Raw genomic sequence first — 25837 nt, 5'->3', positions numbered from 1 at the left:
TCTCTGACTCCTCTCTGTCTCTCAATTCTGCCTCTCAGTCTCTCAGGCAGAGGTCCTCAAACGATGGCCCACCAAAAGCAGATCCATAATTCCCATGAAATACTGGTAAGTTTGCTGACTTAACTTCTTCATTTTAAATATTGAATTTTTTCCCTTTCTTAACTACGAAATAAGATATTGCAGTGTGCATAGGATTTTGTTCATAGTTTTATTTAAACTATAAGCCAACCCTCCAACTGGCCCCCTGTTTAAAAAGTTTGAGGACCCCATGAGTCTAAGGGAATTTATTGATTATCCTGGTGCTCATCAGTTGGCAACCTGACTTTTCCAAAAAATGTGCTTCTCTATTCTATTATTCTATACAAATTCCTTCTTGGGACCATGAAGGCAAAATTATTTTTTGTGTGTATCTCCCAACTTCCCATCTGTCTGTTGTTGCCAGTTATGGTTTTTTCTTGACCTATCACTGTGTCTCTGTTGATCTTTATGCTAGTAGGGGTCCTCTAGTAGGTGACTTATGTGAAGAGGAAGTTAAGAGGTGGCAACCTCAAGAAGGAAATCTTGCTTTCTCTCTCCACATCTGCAACCCGGGGAATAGCTGGGGGAAGCCTAGGACTGTGAGTTTTGCTCATTGCAGGAAAGGAAAGTCAGTCTTAGACTTGTCCCAGGATTCCAGGTCCATCACCTTCCCTCACAGAAAACAGTTTCAGGAGACAAGCAGTGTAGGATAATCAGGTTTTTATCTGGAAATTCTAAGGAAGGAGAAGGAGAGAGTAATCTGCTCAAGAGAGAATGTAGGATTCTCCAAAGGTGAAGAGAATTCTAGAACAAATTATACTGTTCAAGCATTAAAGTATGAAAGCCACATCTCAAGAGGAAATGTGGGTGGCAGACGCTCAGTCAACACATGTACACAGCAGTAACACATGAGCTAGGGAGCGCATGCATGCTCTTCTTTTTTTCCAAGCTGACTTAAATAGGGATCTCTCAACCTGCTCCATGTTAGTTTCCACACAGGTAAGAGTCCTTTGCTAGAGTGGTTGCCAAGGGGAAAGGTTGTGATCAGTTGATGGCCTGCTGTGACCTTCCTTTCCTGGCCTTTGTTCCCTGATGGAGCTTCTCTAATAGGGTCTTAGTTCCTGTGTCCACATGGTGAGTCCTGATAAACCTTAGGGCTAGTGACAAGAGTAACTTCTTCAACTTCTATCTCTTGGCTTGATTATGTCCCAAGAACTTTAATTGCATCCAAAAGCTTAGTATCATGGGGGAGGGGGGGTGTTCTGTATCTACATTTCTGTCTGCTTTAAACCTCAAGCAGCCAAGCCACTGAGCCTTTGAGGAAGTGATTACAAAGGGACAGGGTAGAACAGTTACTTGCCTTTGTATAAATACAAAGATATTTGCTAAAGGTAAATAATAGAAGGTTTAGTTGTTAACTTTCAAAATGTCTGCACAAAGGAGTATTTTTTCTGTAAGAGTTGATATGAGATATTTCCTTTCCCATTTAGGTCATATTTGCATTAGCTGTTCTCCTATTTCAAGATCTGCATGATCAGTTGGAGCTAAGAAAATTCATGATAGAGCCAGGTGACTGCTGAGCGACATCCTGCAGCTAGGGTCATCATAAAACTTGCCTGGCAAAACCATACCCAGCATGCCATGGTTGTTTACTATAGTTATGGTAATACTAGGCAAATATAGGTAAAATATATATGAGTGGTATTCGTCCCCCTCTCCAGGGATAGGCATAGGATATATTTGATTAAGGTATGCAAGTCATAGCATTGCTGCTGAGCTATAGCCCCAGGTCCTGGGTGACACTGCTTTGTTTGTTTTGGGGTTATCCACAGTACTGCTCAGGGGACCTGTTAGGCCTCAAGAAACCATATGGTGTGGCAGAGATCAAACTTGGGTCAGCAGCATGCAACGCAAATATCCTACCTGCTGCACAATCACTCTATCCTCATGATGGCACCTTTGACGTAGGAAATCACCACTCATAGTTTTTCTCTTTTGTGAATCTCAGAAATATCTGCTTCTTGTTTATTTAAGCTATACTTATGCTGCATAGAAATTTGTGTGGAAATGGTTTTACTTTCGGAAATATTCCACACTCTAGTACTATGTCTACCTGACATTTAATAAACAGTTCATTTTTACTTAACAATGATGCTACTCATGGAGTAACGTCTGCACTGTAATAGGCATGTGTATTCTAGTTCCTAATAAACTTTTTTTTCTCTCTATTTCTCTGATTCTTCCTAAAATTCTTTTCTATGTGGGCCAAAGGGGCCTAACGTTTTAGCTCTGGTCCATCTAGGCTCTTCTACAAGAATAGAACTGCTATTGCTCTGCCAGGGAAATGCCACTATTGTTATTGGCTGTCCAGACCCTGTCACATTTTCTACTCCCTTGATTCATCTTGCCTCAAATATTCAGTGAAGTCCCTTCTCCTTCTAGACCCTAAAAATATAAGATGCAGAGGGAAAGGGAAGGTCAAGATGGTGAAGAAGTTCAGGAAGGGGAGACAACATATATCTAGCTTTTTCTTAGAATCAACAAACATGGGGTTTAAACTAGATAACTATGTAACATTTAATTTTTAAAATTCACTTTTCATAATGTACTTTCTGGAGGTTTGTGTAAGTATTTATTTGGTGTAGGAGGTGTGAAAATGGTTGGAAAGGTGAGATAATACATGTAAAAGCAGTATCACTGGCACATGCACTAACACAGTGACATGGTATTTGCACATTTGTTTTCAGGTGTTACTATAGCAAAAGTAATATAGTCAATGGCACAGTAGGTGTATACCAGTGATGTATAGGGGTGGCTCCTGGAGGTGCTTGGGGTTCCTTATGAAATGTTGGGGGTTGAATTTTGGGTTGTTTGCATGCAAGGCAAGCTCCTTGTTTGCAGTATTAACCACTCTGGCCACTTTAACAATTTTGAACAAATACAGGGTAGTGCTTAGGCACATAGCAGGATAGGGTACTTCCCTTGCATGTGGAAGATAATGTAAAGGATTCAGCAGATAATAATGTAAAACTATTATTATCAATTATTATTATATAGTAAAATATAAGGCCTGGTCTGAATAACAAAAAACATGTAAGTATATTTAGTACTGACTGAAAAACAGGTAGACTTGATGTTTCAGGGAAATTTATTTCCATGTCAACATTGCTCTTTGTTTTGCACAAATCTTGCTCTCACATTAAGGCTGGGTGTGTAAACTGGGCTTGTGAGTTGGTTTTATGTATTTTATTATAGGTGAAAGATGGGATGGAAAGAAAGGAGACAGGCAAGAATGAAACCCTAGGGTCAAGAACTAGTTCAGTGGCTTAGTGTGTCTGCTTGTAAGTGTATGAAACAAGCTCAAGCACCTAGTACTCCCTTGTCAAATATGATGCTGTCAGCTCTGCTATCTATGATCCTAGAGCTTTCCTAGGCAAGTGATTTCCTGCCCCACAGCAGCCTGGGATAAGTACTAAAAAGAAGAGTTTGACTTCAACAAATTTCCGAACTAAAGTAATGCCATGAAAAGTAAGTGCAAACCTCTGGTGAACATATGTTTGAATGTTACAGGCGACTTAAGTGAAGTGGGGGATAGAAAGGCAGTGACTTTGCAAGGATGTCTGCTGTGTCCTGTGACTGTAATCTGAAACTCCTTCCACACCAATTTAAACAAATTCATTTATATTTTAAATCAATGTTTCTTGAAATTGTGTGACTCTATTCACCTAATACTTTTTTCATATCACTTATCTTTCAGAAAAGTACTGCTTTAAGGATTTTAGGCAGTGTTGAGAGTTTGATAAACTTGGTGATTTGTCTGAACTTCTGTCTCCTACTGTAGAAGCAGATGATTTTCTTAAATTTTTTCCATTGTCCTCTTGCCCCTGAGCAATAAATGTAGAGATTTGGATTCTAGAGGTTCTGAGGAATTTATTTGGAATCTTAAAAAAAATTATTTTTTATTTTTTTTTATTTTTGGAATCTTAAAAAATTTAAGTTGGTTTATTACTAATCAAGGAGTATGCATTATCTTGTAATGTTCCTCTTCTAAACTTAAGGACAGTATTGATATCAAATGGATTAAACAATTATATACATGTTTGGTTGCTGGCATTTGATTGACTTTTGTAAACTGAAATTTCTATAATTGAAAGGAAAGTTATAGGATAGTGAATGAATTCCAAAACAATGACTTCTCGGTTGGTACCTAGAAGTGCTCAGGACTTACTCCTGCCTCTGTGCTCAGAGAACACTCATGATGGGCCCAGAGGACCATATGGGGTGTTAGATGTTGAACCCAGTTCTACAATATGCAAACACCCTTCCAATTTAACAGCCCAATTGCTGTATTATCACTCTGGCCCCAAATTAAGGAATTTCAAGTCGATTAGCTGGTAAATAAATTTGAGGATCCAATTATATATTCAACGTGTAGAGATTGTGATTTTCTACCTTTTTGATTCCCATGTTTTTTCAGTACTTTCTGGATTCAGATTGATCAGAAAAGTCCGCTAGATGATAGACTGTTAAATGGTCATATTGAACAGGAACAAACTGCCATTCCCATGACTTTACAGAAACTGTGGTATATATATACAAGTGGAATATTATGCAGCTGTCAGGAATATGAAGTTATGATATTTTCCCTATATATGGATGTACCTGGAAACTATTATGCTGAGTGAAATAAGTCAGAGGGAGGAGTGACAGACACAGAGTAGTCTCACTTATCTATGGGTTTTAAGAAAAATAAAAGACATTAAAACTTACAGATTCATCATGCCATTGTGGCCAAGAACTCCAAGAAAAAGAGTTATCTTTTTATTTTGAGTAATCTATTTTATTTTGAGTAATAAATCAAGGTTAAATGCAAACTGGAATCATAATTTCAAAGGATATGCAAAATAAGGAGAAAATACTTATGACAAATACACACATTTAGATAAGGCAAGATTTGTATTTACTTACATTAAACTGTGGGGATGAAGTGAATGTGGAAGGAGGCCAACTTAATAGGAACTATCATTGCTGCAGTGGCAAGCTGGTACTGATGCTAGCTAGTGCATCTGTATCAGTGACCTCATCCACAAGATTTTCTTCCCTATATCTCTCTCTTTTTTAATATTTTTATTGTGATCAAAGTGAATTACAAGCCTTTCACAGTAATATTTAAGGCACATAGTGACAAGAATTAGAGCCATTCCCACCACCAATGTTGTTCCTCCCTCCACCATGTTTCCCAGCATGCATCCCATACCTCCCCACTTTGCCCCATGGATTGCTAGTGTAACAGATTTTCTTTGTGTATAGCTTGTTTGTAGATTGGGTATCAATTCTGGTGTCGTTGACTCGGGGTTTGGTGCTTAAGTCCTGATCATTTTTTCTTTCTACTAAATAATCATACATCTGGTAGCTCCTGTTACCATCCATTCCCCCCCCCCCTCAATTTATGAGGGAGAGCAAGATGATTCAAGGTTCTGTGATTTCTGTTGGAAAAAGAAAAGAAAAAAAGCTGGGAGGAATCCCATCGAGAGGCTATAAATATCAATTTAAAAGGTGAAAGGAAAAAAAAAGAAAAAACAAAAGCAATGACAAAAAAAACATAAACTGCAGCAACAAAAATAATATTCAAAATAATAATCACAAGAAAGAGAAAAATAAAAGGGAAAAAGCAAAAGAGGGAAAAATGGAAGGGCTGATGTGGCAAGGCTTTGTGGATTTTTGTTTGTTTGTTCATTAGCTGCTTTGGCAAAATTTCTGTATTATTTCTTCCTCATTTCTGCACAGGGATCTGACATTTTCCCAAGACTAGAGAATCAAGGGTGCAAAAATCCTGACTCAGTCTTGCCTGTTTACAAGTGCAAGGAATGTGGGTCAATGCTTGTGACAGAAGTGTGATGCCTAGGCTTTTATGCTAAAACTTTTTACCAGGGTTCTGAAGGAATCACAAGCATCAAGAGACCTGAACCTAGTGCCTCATCAGCTCTGCTATAGACTTCCAATTAAAAAGCAATCATATTCAGATGACATGTTTTTAGATAAACATGTGTTTTGTATCTTTTAAATTTTGCCCTTAGAATGGTGTAAAAAAAAACAAGGTTTACATAATTATGTAGAATGGAGTAAAAAAAAAAACAAGTGTTTATATAATTATGTATGTATACTTCTCCCAACACCATTTTTTCTGCCTTTCTCTTCACTGTTGCCCATTATAGCCAGAATCACATAGATGTTTGCACGAAGGTTGCATATCTGGTTAATTGACTCAACAGGGGTTGCACACCTTGAGTTTTGGTGGTTTATACTTGTGCCTATCAGGTCATTACACTTATTAGCTGTGATGTTCCCTCACATTCTGGTCATAAGTGTTTACTTGGCTAATACTCTGAACTATTTAGATGTGATGTTTTGCACCACACTGACTTCCGTGAGTTGGAGCTAATACTGGTACAGACCTGGGATCACCAAGCAATCAGAGCTGCTGTGACTCTACTCTAGGCATGTGATCAGTATAGGGATCGAGCTTATGACCTCATATTTTCAGGGGAATGTTTGTTTAGTTTTGCTTTGGTTTTTTTGTTTTTTGTTTGTTTGTTTGTTTGTTTTGGCCCACTGAACTACCTAATGAGCTTTTAGGACAAAGGTAATCTTTGGGAGAGGGTGTGGTTGGAATCCACCTGGTGATGCTCAGACGATCACTGCTCGTAGTACCTGGGGAGACTATTTGTGGTGCTGGGGCTGGACCCTGTTTGTCACATGCAGATCAAGTACCTTCTCCAGTATTATCTCTCTAGTCTAGGACATGATGTTTATTATTTTATTTCATATTATAAATATTAGAAAGGCTATACACAGCTTTCGCTTAGGGTATCATTCCTGGCTCTGTACTCAGGTATCACATCCTGGTGGTACTTAGGGGACTAGACCTGGTGCTGGGATATTGTACCCAGGGTTACCATATGCGAAAATAATCACCTATTTTTTTTTTATATATTTGGGCCACACCTGGTGATGTTCAGCAGGTTACTCCTATCTATGTGCTCAGAAATTGCTCCTGGCTTGGGGGGTTATATGGGACGCCCGGGATCTGTCCTGGATCAGCAGCATGCAAGGCAAACAACCTACTGCTGCGCTATCACTCTGGCCCCACAAAGTGATCACCTTATCTTCTGGGGCTATCTCTCTGGTCCTTAAAAAAATTAATTACCGATTTCTTTTTTTTTTCTTTTTTTTCTTTTTTTTTTTTTTTGGTTTTTGGGCCAACACCTGGCGGGTGCTCAGGGGTTACTCCTGCTATCTGCTCAGAAATAGCTCCTGCAGGCACGGGGGACCATATGGGACACCGGATTTGAACCACCACCTTTGGTCCTGGATCGGCTGCTTGCAAGGCAAACGCCGCTGTGCTATCTCTCACGGGCCCAATTTACCGATTTCTTAAGGATCTTCTGAGCATGCTTTCAGGGACCAGGAGACATTTCCTTCAGAAACTTAGTATTGGTTATATGGACTTGACAATTCAGTATTTGGGCCCACGTTGTGGGCGCTAGTGGGGGGCCATCATACAATTCTGTGGACTTGAGTTTGAGGTTACTGGGGTAATAATATAAGAATCTTCATAAAGCAAGAGGTTAATAAATGGTGACATTAAGTTTGAATGAAAATTAAGTCTTACTTCCAATTATACTATAGGAGAAAGCTTAAAACGAATTTTGAAATCATTTTTCACACTGATAGGCAAACAAAAAAGAGAGAGAATAATAATAGCAGTCAGAAAAATGGCTCAATGAATGAAGCACATAGATTTACACATGGAAGGCCCTGATTCAGGTCTCTGACATAGATGGTCGCCAAAAGCACTGCAGGAAGCAACCCCTAACCACTGAGGTCGGAGCTGGCCCCAAGCACAGTATGGTTCAAAAATCTGAGGAAAGAAAAAAACAAGACAAAGTCGTGAAGTATATATGTGTATGTCATGCATTTAGTTTTAAATATATCTTTATTTAAAAGGTCGTGATCACAAACATAATTGTAGTTGGGTTTCAGTCACAAAAAGGAATACCCCACTTCACCAATGCAGCGTTCTCACCACCAATGCCCCCCCATCGCCTCCCTCCTGCGTTTAGTTTTTAAACCCAGACTATATGGGTTTGTAAAGTTGTAAATGGTAAAGTGTTTATATCCATGATGGATGAAAGTACAGTGATATTCTTAAATTGATGTGTATAACGTTTCTAACATTCCTTTCTTTATATTTTATTTATTTACTTACTTATGTATTTATTTATTTTGCAGTAACTTTAGTGCTTTATTTTCTTAAGTTCCATGACCCAGTAACATCTTTTTTAAAAAAAAATTTTAAAAAGTTTCTTTTTATTTTTAAAATAATATCTTTATTTAAACATCATGATTACAAACATGTTTGTTAGGTTTCAGTCATAAAAAGAACACTCCCCTTGGGGGGTGCATCATAACACTGTTAGATATTTGTTAGTGTTCTTAAAACCCCAGAGATGAGATAGACTATTCTCTGTCTGTCACTCTCCCTCTGACTTATTTCACTCAGCATAATAGTTTTAAGAATAATAGAAGACATTATTGTAATAATGCCCAGAGACAATAGAGATGAGGACCTTAAAAACTGGCTCATAGATATGACACTCACCACAAAGAGTGGTGAGTGCGGTTTAGAGAAATAACATACACTGACAGCTTGATAGCTGTTAGGTGATTGAACAAAGTTAATGAGTGAGAGAAGTAAAAAGCCTATCTTGGAATACAGGAAAAGAGTGGAGGAGGAAGGTGATAGAGGGAGGTATTGGTGGTGGAATGTTGCATTGGCAAAGGGAGGTGTTCTTATGGACTGAAACCAACTACAATGTTGTAACCAGTGTGGGTGTAAATAAATATATTTACCAAAAACAGAAGTCTATCACAGTTTTATTTAAGGTACGTAGTGACAGTGTATTAGGGCAATTCCCACCACCAGTGTTGACCTCTCTCTGCCCCCGTGTCTCCAGCATGCTTCCCTAATCTCCACTCATATATAAATTTATATTTTTTTTTAAACAGCTTGATTACAAAATATGATTGTAGTTGGGTTTCACTCATTGCAAAGAACACCACCCTTCACCAGTGCAATATTCCCATCACCAATGTCCCCAGATCTCCCTCCTCCCACCCCATCTCTGCCTGTACTCTAGGACAGGGTTCTACTTCCCTTGTTTATTCACATTGTTATGTTCTCAAAGAAGTTATTTCTCTAACAACACTCCATCACTCTTTGTGGTGTACTTCCTGTAGGTGAGCTGGACTTCCAGCCCTCCTCTCCTTTGTCGTCTGAGAATTACTGCAAAAAAATGTCTTTATTTTTCTTAAAACTCATATATGAGTGAGACTATTTTGCATTTTTTCTCTCCCTCTGACTTATTTCACTCAGCATAATAGATTCCATGTACATCCATGTATAGGCAAATTTCATGACTTCATCTCTCCTGATGGCTGTATAATATTCCATTGTGTATATGTACCACAGTTTCTTTAGCCATTTATCTATTGAAGGGCATCCTGGCTGTGTCCAGAGTCTGGCTACTGTAAATAGCACTACAACAAATATAGGTGTGAGGAAGGGTATATCCCTAGGAGTGGTATAGCTGGATTGATTGTTATGGGAGTCATTTCCAGTTTTTGGAGGAATCTCCATATTACTTTCCATAAAGTTTGGACTAGATGGCATTCCTAACAGCAGTGAATAAGAAGTTCCTTTCTCAAACTTGTGGCACATATACACAATGGAGTATTATGCAGCCATCAGGAGAGATGAAGTCATGACATTTTCCTATACATGATGTACATGGAATCTATTGTGCTGAGTGAAAATAAGTCAGAGAGAGAGGAGAGAGAGAGAGAGGAGAGAGGAGAGAGAGAGAGAGAGGAGAGAGAGAGAAGACGCAGATGGTCTCATCCATCTATGGGTTTTAAGAAAAAATGAAAGACATTCTTGCAGTAATTCTCAGAGACAAAAGAGAGGAGGGCTGGAAGTTTCCAGCTCACGACACTAAACTCATCACAGAGAGTGATGAGTGTAGTTAGAGAAATAACTACATTGAGAGGAGGGCTGGAAGTTACAGCCCATTTCTATGAACCTCACCACAAAGAGTGATGAGTTTTAGGTAGAGAAATAACTACATTGCGAACTATCCTAACAATGAGAATGCATGAGAGAAATAGAAAGCCTGTCTAGAATACAGGTGGAGTGGGGGTGGAGAGGAGGGATATTTGGGGACATTGGTGGTGGGGGGAATGTTGCACTGGTGATGGGGGTTGTCTTCCTTATATGACTGAAACCAACCACAATCATGTTGCACACCAGATGTGTTTAAATAAAATATTATTTAAAAATTTCAACAATATATTTTTATTCACTTGTGGAAATAAATGAATTTGGGAAAAATATCTTCTTTAAATAATAGTTGTACTTTTTCTATTCTAAATGTACTTGTAAAGAATATTTGTATAAATTCTACTTGTAGGATCACACACACCACACCCACACACACACACACACACACACACACACGAAGAGTCCTTTCTCTCCACTCACTGCCAGCACTACTTAATTGCCATACTTTGTGATGTGCGCCAATCTCTGTGGACCCTTAACCTCCACTCTTGGCCCCATGGATTGCCAGCATAAACAGATTCCTTTTGTGTAAAACTTGTTGTAGTTTGGGGTCTTGGTTCTATGGTCATTTAACTACTTTGGATCGGATATTTAGGTCTGATCTTTTTTTTTTTTTTTTTTTTTTTTTTTTTGTTTTTTGGGCCACACCCCGGTGACATGAAGGGGTTACTCCTGGCTATGTGCTCAGAAAATCGCTCCTGGCTTAGGATACCATACGAGATGCTGGGTGATCATACTGCAGTCATCCTAGGTTAGCACATGCAAGGCAAATGCCCTAAAGATTTGCACCACCGCTCTAGCCCTAGGTCTGATCATATTTTATTTTCACTCAATGTTGTGGAGCTCTTTGCCCCTGGTACCTACCATCCACTTTTTTTTCTTAATTTATGAATATAAGCCTAATAGAAGAAGTAAAAAGGGGGAGAAGCCAAAGTCAAGATTGATAGAATCAAGGTAATATTTAAAAAAATATAAAGGAATTCCACTCAAAGACAGTTGCATTGGGAACCAAGAAGAAAGTACACAGATGATCTCAGGTGACAGCTTGCCTCCAAGACAGAGAATTTTTCTGAAGGTAATTTCTAGTGGTAGGGAGAACAATGACTGTGAAAGCACTGAAAGACCAAGATCTAATCCTAGATTTGCCACCAACTCTCAGTAAGTCAGAGCAAGTTGCTAAACCAGCCTGAGAGTCTAATTGCTCTTTTGTCAAATAGAGGAGTTTTATCAGATCATGGATGGTCAATGGTTCTCACCCTTTGCCTTTACTCCTTCTGTAAAGGCTAGTGTTTGTTCAATCTTGCCAGTTTTTAAGGGTTTTTTTTTCAATTATTTTATTTTTATAATATCTTTATTTAAAAACTGTGATTACAAACAATATTGTAGTTGGGTCAGTTTCTAAGTTTTGCTGCTCTCCTAAACTAGAATTTGGAGGCTGGAGAGATAAAGTTCCTGCTTTGCATGCAGCCACCCAAATTTGATCCCAGGCACCACAAGGAATGATTCATGAGTACAGGGATCAGGAGAAAATCCTGAAGATTATTGGGTATGCACCCCCTAAAAATAACACCCAAAACAAACAAAAACTGACTAGCACTTCTGACTAGAGTTTGTGCAAACTGACACCTTATTTTCCCTCCATTTGATGATCTATATTTTATAAGATACCTCCTGGCTCCTAAGTGTAAGGCTTGACTTTCCAGATAGATGACCATTTCTCAGCTTTAGTCATTCATAAAAAAACAAATCAGCCTGGTCTGCAGGACCTGATCAGCACCAAGGGCCTGAGAGTTCAGTGGCTTAAGTGGCTGCCTCGATAATATGAGACTAAGAGTTCAACACAGTACCACACATGTGTGAGCATTGTCTTGATTGCTCTGTTGCCTGTGATTCTTGATGTTGCAAGTCATTAAAAGGCTTAGTCATAAGTCAATAATAACCTGATTATTCCATCTGCAACTTACCAAAACTAATCAAATTTATCATTCTTCCCCATCACGGGGAATTAATCACACATAGAGCCCTTGCATGGGTACAACAGGAAGTCAGGTATGTTTGCAACTAAGTTTTATTGAAAGAAGCTATGAGTTGTTAACATGGGCCCTCTCACAACCCACTTCTCAACCCTCAAACCACACAGAATAACTATCAGGTCAAAGAAGCACGGATGGATTGGTTAGAACATTAAGGAGTTATTTCCCTCTAAAGAGGGGAAAAAAGAAACCATGGCGATTAGGTGGTGGGGCATTCTCTCTCGCTGATATTAGGTCGAAAATTGTCAAAGTGGACAGGCACATATGGTTCCCCCTCACAGGCCACAGAGATGCATCCTACAGTTTGATTGGTACAGTATTCACAGTTGGGGTATCTGGGGCATACTTTCTGGACACAATATGTGAGTCTCATGGGGGATTTGCTCCAATGGCATTTCCTTATCCCATCCTTGCACAGGGTTAAATTTTCAAGGCAGACATCCTTGACCATTTCCCAGGATGCATGTACAAAGGTGTTTTCTTCCTTGCAAAAACCCTTAGTCATACTCCGGTTCACCATCATCTCATCACAGTAGGTAAAGTGGCTGTTGGAGGGAGCTTGTGGGTCAATGTGCTGTCTCCTGAACTTCATAGCTTTTGTTTCCTGGACCAGGGAAGGATGGACCCACCCCAGCACCAACAGATTCAGGGACAGCATAAGAAATAAGATGAGGGACTTCTTCAGAGCCATGGTGTCCTCAGTTGCCTGCAGGAGCCTGCCCAGAAAAATGAGAAGGAAAAGGGAAAGATGAAAAGATCTAATGCCTAAAGAAGAGAAGATCTGCTTCTACCTAGTATCCCCTTGATCACAGTCTCTTTACAATTCAGGCAGGAAGATGAACCTTTTGCCTGTTAGAATTTATAAACAATTCAACTCCCATATACATTCAGGAGTTTTTGATGCCTACTTGCTAGAAAAGTCCAACCTTCCCTCTAAATGCTGATTGCAGAAGTGCCCTAAATACTGGAAGTCTTGCCTTTGAATATGAAAAGGTTCTTGATGGTTATTTTGTCTTGTTTTTAATTGAAAATATATTTTAAGGGCTGGAGAGATAGCATGAAGGTAAGGCATTTGCCTTGTATGCAGAAGCAAAGTGGTTCGAATCCCGGCATACCATATGGCCCCCCAAGCCTGCCAGGAGCAATTTCTGAGCCAGAGTAACCCCTGAATGCCACAGGGTGTGACCCAAAAAAACAAAAAACAAAAACAAAAACAAAATCAAAACAACTCAACCCCTACCCCCAAAGAAAAAAATATATTTTAAAATAAAACAATTTATACCAAGTCTTGAAAGCATCTTAGAGATAAGCCAAATCATAGTCCCAAAATACCACTGTGAATCCAGGACCATAGCTCACAAAGCCCTATAGTCCCAAAGAATAAGGAAACTCAATCTAGGGCCTGACACAGAGATCAAATATACCACTGAATTCAAATAGGAGATTCTCCTTCCCTGGGGAGTCACCTGAAGACAGCTTCCATCTGTCCATAGTCAATGTACTTTAGGCTTCTCCCATCCTACACTAAGCTGATGTTTGACTGGCTCCAGCTTTCTTCCTGGTAATCTCTACCACTCTGCAACTCCACCCCAATTCAATAGGTAGAAAGAGCTCCTGAGTTCATCTCTTAGATTGCTTACCTGGATCTTTAATCTCTCCCAGGGAGAAAGAAAGGTCAGTCTTGCAATGGCTGGATCCCAGAGGAGATCTTACAGTAATAACAAAGACTTTGGTTCTTAAGTAGAGCAGTGTGGGAGGAGCTTCAGAGGCTCCTCTTCGAAGGAGAACAAATGTTTTGAACAGAAGGGGTGGGGGATGACCCAGTATATTCTCTTTTCAGTGCTGCTGGGGAAAGTTAGTCTTTATCACCAGAGGTGATATTCTCTATTTCACATCTCTAATCATCTCTCATCTCCAGCAACAGCAGCAAAGAAAGTCATACAGCCCTTGTGCTCCAACCCTAACCAAGTCCTGGTTGCTTCATTGGAAGTCGTTTTTTCAAGTAGATCTTAGAGTTTAGCAAAAGGTCAAGAACAGATGATCTCAAGAGAAAGGGAAACAAAGACCCTCTTTCTCCCTCTAGGAGTCCAGGAGCAGCCCTAACTGGAATTTTTTGCCTTCCAATAGGACTTTGGGGTGGGAGGAGAAGGGGCCCAGCTGCCTCCCATGTGGGGAGCTTCACCATTCTGGAGAGCTGGAGGAACTTGTCTGATCTGGGAAGAAAGGAACCTGTAACTGAGCATAGCCAATTCTCACCTCTTCCTGTCCATACTTCATCTGTGGTGTTAAAAAATGAGTGATCATTCTTCTCTAAGGTGAGTACTCACCCTGTGGTTCTGTGGTCAAAGCTAAGTACATAAAAATAAGAACTTAAGTACTAACATAAGAAAAACAGTTGTGAAACACAGAAGTTCAACTTAAAAAATTAAATATATGCAATATACATTTTGAAATAAATAGACTTGTGCTTACAGTAGTCTCCATCACCATTTTTGATGATGTGATGGTGGCTATTATTTTGCTGATGTAATTTTTGTTTAACACAAATTAGAACTTTATTAAAGAAGTTTGTTTTGCCAAAGTTCTTCTGTCATAACATCAAAGAGAAAAATAATTAGCATGGGATGTTAAATAAAAGTTTTATAAATCTTATTTTTTCCAAATTTTTCCTCCTAAGAGGATCAAAAACAGCTTACAATACAGTTGGTTATAAAGATAACTAAGCAGAAATTTTGAGTCTCCACACTAAGAACTCCTAGATGAATAAAAAATAGCCAGATTACCTATAAAGATAAATCTATTTTCCAGAATCCACAGCAGTTGGCCTCCTCTCTGCCTTTTCTGCAGCCTGGGATTTAGTTCCTCTCCACCATTGTTCCCAGAGGGCTCGTTTTCTTTAGAGGTGAGTGTCTCACACACAAATGGTGGAGTCAGAAGAGCCTGGCCAGTCCATGTCGCTTCATGTCTGCGAGCATCTTTTAGCCAAGGAACACCATCACAATAAGTAGAAAAATCCACAAGGCAAGCCTGACAATGGGCAAACAACAGAGACCAACACCAGACATTGAGAATGAAGATGGAAACTCTCATGGCCTTAAAACTGCCAACCACCTAGTTAGTCTCTCAGATATGTAGTTTAGAGAAGAAATATGGAGGAAGTTCTTATAACTCAAAGAAAGCATAGATCGAGTTGAAAAAAAAAAACACAAATAAGAGTCAAGATATATGAGAGAGAAATCAGAGAACTCCAAACTGAAATAACAGGTATGAAAAACTAGGTAGACAAATTGAAAACCTCAATGGAAAGTCACTCCAATAGGGTAACAGCAGCCTAGGATAGAATCAGTGAACCAGAAGATGAGATGCATAACAACTCCATCCAGCTGAAGAGATTGGAAAAAGTCTTAAAGCAAATGATCAAACAATGGAAAAATTACTCCAAGAATGTGAACAGATGAAAATAGAAGTCTTTGATAAACTCAATAAAAACAACATAAGAATCATTGGAGTCCCAGAGCCCCAGGAAGAAAATCCCCAGGAAAAATCAACAGTCAAGGATATCATTGCACAGAAACCCCCAGAGATAAAGACTGTATACAACCAAATTCTGCATTCCAAAAGAGTACCAGCTAAAAGAGACCAGAAGAAGAGCACCCCAAGACACATCATAGTCACAAGACTAATCCCAAAGATAGGGATAGAATACTGAAATCAGCAGGATTAAAAAGGAAACTACATCCAAAGGAGCATCCTTAAGATTTAAAGCAGACATGTCACAAAAAAAACCCTCAAGACCAAAGTGCAGTGGTGGTACATAGTGACAAAACTCAACAAAATGAATGCTTCACCTAGAAAATTGCACCCAGCCAGATTCACTTTCAGGTTTCTTTATTTCTTTCTCTCTTTCTCTCTCTTCTCTCTCTCTTTCTCTCTCTTTCTCTCTTTTCTCTCTCTCTTTCTCTCTTTTTCTCTTTCTTTCTTTCTTTCTTTTTTCTTCTTTCTTTCTCTTCTTTCTCTCTTTCTTCTCTCTTTTCTCTTCTTTTTTCTTCTTTCTTTCTCTCTTTCTTTCTTTCTTTCTCTTTCTTTCTTCTTTCTTCTCTTCTCTCCTCTTTCTTTCTTTATTTCTTTCTCTTTCTTTCTCTTTCTTCTTTCTTTCTTTCTTTTCTTTCTTTCTTTCTTTCTTCTTCTTTCTTTCTTCTTTTTTTCTTTTCTTTTTTCTTTCTTTTTCTTTTTTCTTTTCTTTTTTTCTTTCTTTTTTTTGCTACACCCAGCAGTGCTCAGGCTCTATGCTCAGAAATCGCTCCTAGCAGGCTTAGGGACCACATGGAATATCAGGATTAGAACCACCATCCTGAGGCCAGCGAGGTGGCACTAGAGGTAAGGTGACTGCCTTGCAAGTGCTAGCCAAGGAAGGACCGAGGTTCAATCCCCCGGCGTCCCATATGGTCCCCCCAAGCTAGGGGAAATTTCTGAGTGCTTAGCCAGGAGTAACCCCTGAGCATCAAATGGGTGTGCCCCCCCAAAAAAAATTTAAAAAAGAAAAAGAAAAAAGAACCACTGTCTTTCTGCATGCAAGGCAAATGCCCTACCTTCATGCTATCTCTCCAGCCCCCTCATTTTCAGATTTGAAGGAAGTATACATAGCTTCATGAATAAACAACAGCACAGAAACTTTGCAGACTCAAAACCAGCTTTAAAAGAAAAACTGAAAGGTCTACTTTAAGACAAAACCAAGCAACAAATACATCAAACTTCTACACAAAGATGCCACTAAATTCCATGACAATTCTCTCTTAATGTCAAAGGACTAAATGCACCAGTTAAGAGACACAGAGTGGCTAAATGGATCAAAAAACTAAATCCAACCTTCTGCTCTCTCCAGAAAATACACCTGAATAGTCAGAACAAACAGAGACTCAAATCAAAGGCTGAGGAAAATCATCCAAGCAAACAACACTCTTAAGAAAGTTGGAGTAGGGCCCGGAGAGATAGCACAGTGGTGTTTGCCTTGCAAGCAACCAGTCCAGGACCTAAGATGGTTAGTTCGAATCCCGGTGTCCCATATGGTCCCCTGTGCCTGCCAGGAGCTATTTCTGAGCAGACAGCCAGGAGTAACCCTGAGCACCACCGGTGTGGCCCCCCAAAAAAAGTTGGAGTAGCCATACTAATATCAGATAACACCCACTTTAGACTCAGAAAAGTGGTAAGAGACAAAGATGGACATTTCATACTAATCAAGGGATATGTACAACAGGAAGAAATCACACTCCTAATACACACCCAATGAGGGACCAGCAAAATATTTAATATAGTTGTTGACAAATCTGAAAGAAGATATCAATTGTAACACAATAATTGTGGGAGACCTCAACACTGCCCTGTCAACCCTTGATAGGTCAACAGACTGAAACCAACAAAAATATACTAGCTCTGAAAAGAGAAATGGAAGAAAATATACTAGTAGATGTCATGGGGCATTCCAAACCCCAGAAACCTAGATACACATTCTATTCCAATGCACCTGGGTCATTTTCCAGTATAGACCAATGCTGGACCATAAAACATACCTCCATAATATCAAGAGGATAAAAATCATGAAGACTACCTTCGCTGATTACAAGGCACAAAAATTAGATGTGAATTACAAAGGGACACACAAGAAAAACTTTAACACCTGGAAATTAAACAGTTTACTACTGATATAGATTAAATCAAATAGAAAATAAAAACATTCCTGGAAACAAATGACAATAAGACACAAATTATCAGAATCTATGGGACACAGCAAAAGAAATACTGAGAGGAAAATTTATAGCTTTGCAAGCACACAATAAGAAGGAAGAATGGGCCTACATGAATAGCTTAATAGCACAGCTTATAAAATTAGAAAATGATCAACAAAAGAAACGAAAAATAGATAGGCAGAAGGAAATAACAAAGCTTAGAGGAGAAATTAGTGAAATGGAAACCCAAAAGAAAAAAGCAAAAGTTAGTTCTTTGAAAAAATAAACAAGATTGATAAACCACTGGCAAAACTCACAAAGAAAGGGAGAGAGAAACTTGATAAATCAGATTAAAAATGAAAAGTGGAGATCACTACACATATTGCAGAGTTTCAAAGGGTAATCAGAGACAACTTTGATAAACTGCCATGAAACATGAGAACCTGGAAGAAATGGATAAATTCTTGGACTCTTATAACCTTCCATAGTTGAATAAGAATGAGGCAGCATATCTAAACAGCCCCATCACTATTGAGGAAATTAAAATGGTAATCAAAAGACTTCCCAAAAACAAAAGCCCAGGCCCAGATGGGTTTACTAATGAATTCTATCAAACCTTTCAAGTGGAACTACTACTAATCCTTTTCAGACTCTTTCATGAAATTAAAGAAACAAGAACACTTTCAAATAGTTTTGTTTTTTATTTTTATTTATTTATTTTGACCATATTGGCTTACATATCTTTCACAGTAGTATTTTAGGTACATATTAACATTGAATTGGGAATTCCCATCACCAAATTTGTCCTCCCTGCACCCCTATTCCCATCCTGCAACTCATATCCCCCACCCTTACTCCCCAGGCTGCTAGAATAAGTGGTCCCTCTGTGTCTAGCTTACTACTTAGTGATCATATATCTGTTTGGTCCTGGTACCCTCCCTTATTTCCCCCTCTATTTGAGAGGCGGAGCTAGATAGTTCAAGTTATGTGGTTTTGTTTGAAGGAAAGAAAAGCAATAAAATGGGGTAAAAAATCAAACAAGCTGAAAATGGGCAGAATTCTTCTAAAGCAGGGTCTCAAACTCGCGGCCTGCGGGCCGTTTGTGGCCCTCCGTACAACATTTTGTGGCCTGCGGCCGGCCTTCATATCACAGTATTCACAATTATTCGCTAACCAAATAATCGCAATAAAAATCGCATTGGTAAGAAAAATCGCATTAAACATCTTCATACCCCAAGCAGTTCCATTTGGGGTATGCAAATGTTTAATGCAATTTTTTGCGATTGTTTTTCTTACTAATGTGATTTTTTTATTGCGTATATTCGGTAAGCGAAATCCCTTATGCGGCCCTGCCTCACCCCGACTTTGCCTCTTGCGGCCCCAGGTAAACTGAGTTTGAGACCCCTGTTCTAAGGCTTTCAACCTCAGTTTGAGAGAGGACAGGAAAAAGGTAATTGAAACACCACAACAATACAAAAAGAAATATCAAATAAAATATCCAGTGAACACTACAGCAATAAAGACAAGCACCACACAATAGTCTCGGTCCTGAAATAAAACCAGTTTTTATGAAGCTAACCATCACCTTTATACCCAAACCAGACAGAGATGCTGCCAAAAAAGAAAATTGCAGACCAATATTTCTGATGAACATAGATTCAAAGATCCTCAACAATATTCTGGCAAATAGGATTCAATGCCTCATTAAGAAGGTCATTCACCATGACCAAGTAGGTTTCATCCAGGAATGCAATGATGATTTTAATATCCATAAGTCAATCAACATAATACACCATATAAACAAAAATAAAAATAAAAATCATATGATCATATTAATAGATGCAGAGAAAGCATCTGATAAGGTCCAATACACTTCCTTTTTTAATTTCTATTGTGGTCAAAGTGAATTACAAATATTTCACAGTAATATTTAAGGCACATAGTGACAATGAATGAGGGGTATTCCCACCACCAGTGTTGTCCTCTCTCCACCCATTTCCAGCATGTATCCTACATCTCCCACCCTTACCCCCCGTAATACTAGTGCAACTGTTCCCCACTTGTACAGCATGTTGTAGACTGGGCATTGATTCTGTTGTTGTTGACTTAGAAATTGTTATTCAAGTCTGATCATTTTTTATTTCCACCAAATGAACATACAACTGTCTGATCTTGGTGCTATCTACTTTTCCCCCTTAAATTATGAGGCTGATCAAGGTGACTCCTGAAGGTGGTTCTATTGGAAATATAAGAAAAGATATGGGATAGGAAAAGAAAAAAGGGGAGAAAAACAAAAAAAGAGAAAAAGTAGGAGGAGTCTGTCTAGGTGTTATAAATATCCATTTAGAAGAAGAAAGGGGAAAAGGAAAAGAGGTAACAAAACAAAAACAAAAAATGAACAAAAATTAAAAATAAAAACAATAAGGGAGTAACAACAAAAGTACAAAAGTACAAAAAAAAAAAAGAAAAGAATAAAACAAAACTCAAAACCATCAGCTACAAAAACAAAAACAAAACAAGACCAGCAGCTTCTTAAAAAAAGGGTTGTGTTTCTTCTTTTTGTTTTTGTTTCGTTTTCGTTTTGTTTTTGCATAGGTATGGTAAATATTAAGGAAATTAAAAAGGGAATTCCCTTGGCCTAAGAGATACACCCCTTGAGGCATACTGCCATGGGAACAACTACAAGCTCCATACTCACTCATTTACACAGCTAAATGTCTTTTTATGGTGCCAGGAAACTTTCCACTCAGATGTGGGTGATGACATCCCACCTCTGTAGCTGGAGATCTTGTTATTTGCGTAGGCCGTAGGGTGAAGGCTAGGAGAGAGTTTTTCTTTACGGTTCTAGGAGTTCTGTTCCATCACTGTTGTTGTTATCAGTCTTCTGTAATTAGTGGTCTTGGTTTTTGCTCAGATCCTAGGGTATAGTCTTTCAGCATGGTTCTAGAAGTTCTCTGCAGGTTGCAGTTGTCAGTCAGACCTCTGGAATTAGAGATCTTGGTTTTTGTACAAAACCTAGGCCGAGGCCTAGGCTGGGGACTTCTCATTTGTCCCTTGATAGGCTCTGTCCAGATCATGTTTGTCAAAGTCAGTCTTCTGTAGATAGTGATTTTGGTTTTTGCTTAGGGCAAAGGATGACATGTGTCCTTATTGCATCATACTTTTGGGTAATGAGATAGGACAGCCCTCTCTTAGCTCAGGTTGTTGCCATTTCTTCATGTCAGGATGTCATGTTAAAACTGGTGCAAGTTGGTGCTGGGACAGCATTCAGAGTTTCCCCGGGAGAAATTTGGTTCCTGGTGCTGTTGCTGGGACCTGTGTTGGTTTCACGTTTAGGATCTGGGGTTCTAAGTTGAACGGTCGCTGTCCAATCAGATGGAGTCTAAGTTGGGTCCACATGACACATGTTCAGGATGGGAGGAGTCCCTATATTATAAAAAGTATGGGTTCTTATTCTTAGTAGATAAGAGCTTGTTTCTGTGCAAAATATTTCCCTTCATTTAGGTTCCTATGCAAAAGGGTATGGTGACATATTATATTGTGGTGAATTTGAAGGTGAGAATGATAGTCTGCACAATCTCTGTGCCCTGGTTTGACCCGAGCTTTTATCCCAGGCAAGACTTTCTTGTAGAAGAAATACAAATGGCCAAAAGGCACATGAAAAAAAAAATGCTCCAAATCACTAATTATCAGGGAGATGCAAATAAAAAAAAACTATGAAGTACCATCTCATTCCACAGAGATTGGCGCACACCACAAAGAAGGAACAAACAGTGCTGGCAGATTGTGGAGAGAAAGGAACGCTTATTCATTGCTGGTGGGAATGCCATCTAGTCCAACCTTTATGGAAAGTGATATAAAGATTCCTCCAAAATCTGGAAATTGAGCTCCCATATGATCCAGCTATACCACTCCTAAGGATATACCCTAGGAACACAAAAATACTATACAAAAATCCCTTCTTTACCCTATATTCATTGCAGCACTATTTACCATAGCCAGACTATGGAAACAACCAAGATGCCCTTCAACAGATGAATGGCTAAAGAAACTGTGGTACATACACACAATAGAATATTATGCAGCTGTCAGGGGAGATGAAGTCATGAAATTTGCCTATACATAGATGTACATGGAATCTATTATGCTGAGTGATATAAGTCAGAGGGAGAGAGAGAGATGCAGAATAGTTTCACTCATATATGGGTTTTAAGAAAAATAAAAGGCATTCTGCAATAATTTTCAAAGACAAATGAGAGGAGGGCTGAAAGTTCCAGGTCACTTTATGAAACTCACCCCAAAGAGTGATGAGTGTAGGTAGAGAAATAACTACATTGAGAACTATCCTAACAATGACAATGAATGAGGGAAGTAGAAAGTCTGTCTAGAGTACAAGCGGGGGTGGGGTGGGAGGAGGGAGATTTGGGACATTGGTGATGGAAATGTTGCACTGGTAAAGGGGGGAGTTCTTTACATGACTGAAACCCAACTACAATCATGTTTATAATCAAGGTGTTTAAATAAAGATATATATAAGAAAAATAAATAATTACATGATTATACATATATGTTCAGACTTTGTCTTGTTTTTTTTTCTCAGGTTTTTGAACCATACTGTGCTTGGGGCCAACTCCTACCTCAGTGATTAGGGGTTGCTTCCTGCAGTGCTTTGGAAACCACATATGTCAGAGACTGAATCATGACCTTCTATGTGTAGATTATGTGCTCCGTTCATTGAGCCATTTTTCTCACTGCTATTATTATTCTTTCTCTCTCTTTTTTTTTTGCCTCTCAGTGTGAAAAATGATTTCAAAATTCTTTTAAGTTTTCTCCTATAGTATAATGGCATTAGGAGCTTAATTTTCATTAAACTTAATGTTACCATTTATTAACCTCTTGCTTTATGGAGATTCTTTATATTATTAGCCCAGTAACCCCAAACTCAAGTCACAGAATTGTATGATGGACCTCCCACTAGTGCCATAACGTGGGCCCCCAAATACTGAATTGTCAAGTCCATATAACCATACTAAGTTCTGAAGGAAATGTCTCTGGTCCCTGAAAGCACTGCTCAGAAGATCTTTAAGAAATTGGTAAATTAATTTTTTTAAGGACCAGAGAGATAGCCCAGAAGATAAGGTGATCACTTTGCGGGGCCAGAGTGATAGCGCAGCAGTAAGGTGTTTTACCTTTCATGCAGCTGACCAGGATGGACCTGGGTTCAATCCAAGCCAGGAGCGATTTCTGAGCGCATAGATAGAAGTAACCTCTGATCATCATCGGGTGTGGCTCAAATATCAAAAAAAAAATAGATAATCATTTCACATATGGTAAACCTGGGTACAATACCCCAGCACCACATCTAGTCCCCTAAGTACCACCAGGAGTGATACCTGAGCACAGAGCCAGGAATATACCCTGAGCAAAGCTGGGTATAGCCTTCCTAATAATTATAATAGTAATACAATAATAAATATCATATTCTAGACTAGAGAGATAATACTGGAGAAAGGTACTTGATCTGCATGTGATCAACAGGTTTCTAGCCCCAACACCACAAATAGTCTCCCCAGTACTACTAGCACTGATCTCTGAGCATCACCAGGTGGCTTCCAACCACCCCTCCCCCAAAGAATACCTTTGTCCTAAAAGCTCATTTGGTAGTTCAGTGGCAAAACACACACACACACACAAAGCAAAACTAAACAAACATTCCCTGAAAATATGAGGGCATGTGTTAGATCCCCCTATACAGTTCACATACCTGGAATGAGTCCCAGCAGCTCTGATGCTTGGGATCCCAGGTCTGCACCAGTGTTAGCTCCAACTCACTGAAGTCAGATGGTGCAAACATCACATTTAAATATGTATAAGCATTAGCCAGGTTAGTCATGCCAAGTAAACACTATGACCAGAATGTGCAGGAACATCACAGCTAATAAGTGTAATGCCTGTTAGGCACAAGTACAAACCACCAAAACTCAAGTGTGTAACCCTGTGTGAGCAAATTAACCAGATGTGCAACCTTTGTGCAAACAATCTATGTGATCCTGGCCATAATGGCAACAGTAAAAGGAAAGGCAGAAAAAATGGTGTTGGAAGGGAGAAGTGTACATACATAATTATGTAAACCTTATTTTTTTCTACATCATTCTAAGAGAAATTTTAAAAAGATACAAAAATATGTTTATCTAAAAACATGTCTTCTGAATCTGATTGCTTTTTGAGAGGAAGTCTATGGCAGAGCTGATGAGGCTCTAGGTTCAGTCTCTTGAATGCTGTGATCCTCAAACCCTGGTAAAAGTTTTAGCACAAAAACCCGGGCAGTCATCACACACTGTCACTAAACATTGACCAATTTCCCTGACTTGTAACAGGTGTCAGTTTTTTTGCAGCCCTTGAGCTCTAGTCTTAGGAAGATGTCAGATCCCTGTGCAGAAATGAGGAAGAAATAATACAGAATTGTGCCAATGCAACAAACAAACAAACAAACAAAAATTCACAAAGCTTTGTCACACAGGCCCTTCTATTTTGTTTTCTTTTTTCCCTCTTTTGCTTTTTTCTTTTTTCTTTTTCATGTGGTTGTTGTTTTGGTGATGATTTTTTGTTGCTGCTATTGTGGTCTTTGTCATTGCTTTTTTTGTTTGTTTTTTTTTTATTTCTTTTTAAAATTAATATTTTAACCTCTAGATTGATTCCTCACAATTTTTCTTCTTTTCTTTTTCCAACAGAATTACAGAACTTGAATCATCTTGTTCTCCCTCATAAATTGAGGGGTGGGGGAATGAATGTTAATAGGAGCAATCAGTTCTATGAATATTGAGTGGAAAGAAAAAATGATCAGACTTAAGCATCAAACCCAAGTTCAACAACACCAGAATCCATACTCAAACTACAACAAGCTATACACAAAGGAGATCTATTACACTAGCAGTCCATGGGGCAAAGTGGGGAGGTATGGGATGCATGCTGGGAACATGGTGGAGGGAGGACAACACTGGTGGTGGTAATGGCTCTAATTCATTGTCACTATGTACCTTAAATATTACTGTGAAAGACTTGTAATTCACTTTGATCACAATAAAAAATATTTTTAAAAAAAAAAAGAGAAATAGGGAAGATAATTTTGCAGATAAGGTCACTGATACAGATGCACTAGCTGAGCATCAGTACCAGCTTGCCACTGCAGCAATGATAGTTCCTGTTATGTTGGCCTATGTCTCTCCCTGTTGGCCTTCTTCCACATTCACTTCATCCCCACAGTTTAATGTAAATGAATATAAATCTTGCCTTATCTAAATGTATTTGTCATAAGTATTTTCTCCTTATTTTGCATATCCTTTGAAATTCTTATCCCAGTTTGCATTTAGTTTTTGGGCCACACCCATTGACACTCAGGGGTTACTCCTGGCTATGCGCTCAGAAGTCACTCCTGGCTTGGGGGACCATATGGGACGCCGGAGGATTGAACCTGCCGTCTGTCCGAGGCTAGCGTTGGCAATGCAGACACCTTGCCTCTAGCGCCACCAAGCCGGCCCCCCAGTTTGCATTTAACCTTAACTTATTACTCAAAATAAAGTAAATTACTCAAATAAAAAGATCTCTTTTTCTTGGAGTTCTTGGCCACAATGGCCTGATGAGTCTGTAAAGTTTTAATGTCTTTTATTTTTCTTAAAACCCATAGATAAATGAGACTACTCTGTGTCTGTTGCTCTCCCTCTGACTTATTTCACTAAGCATAATAGTTTCCAGGTCCATCCATATATAGGAAAATATTATAACTTCATATTCCAGACAGCTGCATAATATTCCACTGTGTATATGTACCACAGTTTCTGTAAAGTCATGGGAATGGCAGCTTGTTCCTGTTCAACATGACCATT

The 25837-nt window shown here is 38.9% G+C and overlaps 1 pseudogene; it reads right to left on the bottom strand.

Moving 5' to 3' along the window:
- Positions 1–25837, bottom strand: part of LOC126001747 (E3 ubiquitin-protein ligase Praja-2-like) — a 41879-nt pseudogene that overhangs the window by 3843 nt on the left and 12199 nt on the right.

The sequence above is a fragment of the Suncus etruscus genome, chromosome 2 (genome assembly GCF_024139225.1).
Source record: "Suncus etruscus isolate mSunEtr1 chromosome 2, mSunEtr1.pri.cur, whole genome shotgun sequence".
In the NCBI taxonomy this organism is placed as follows: Eukaryota; Metazoa; Chordata; class Mammalia; order Eulipotyphla; family Soricidae; genus Suncus; species Suncus etruscus.
Note: the sequence above shows the minus strand (reverse complement) of the source record. Positions and strands in the feature narration are given on the sequence as shown.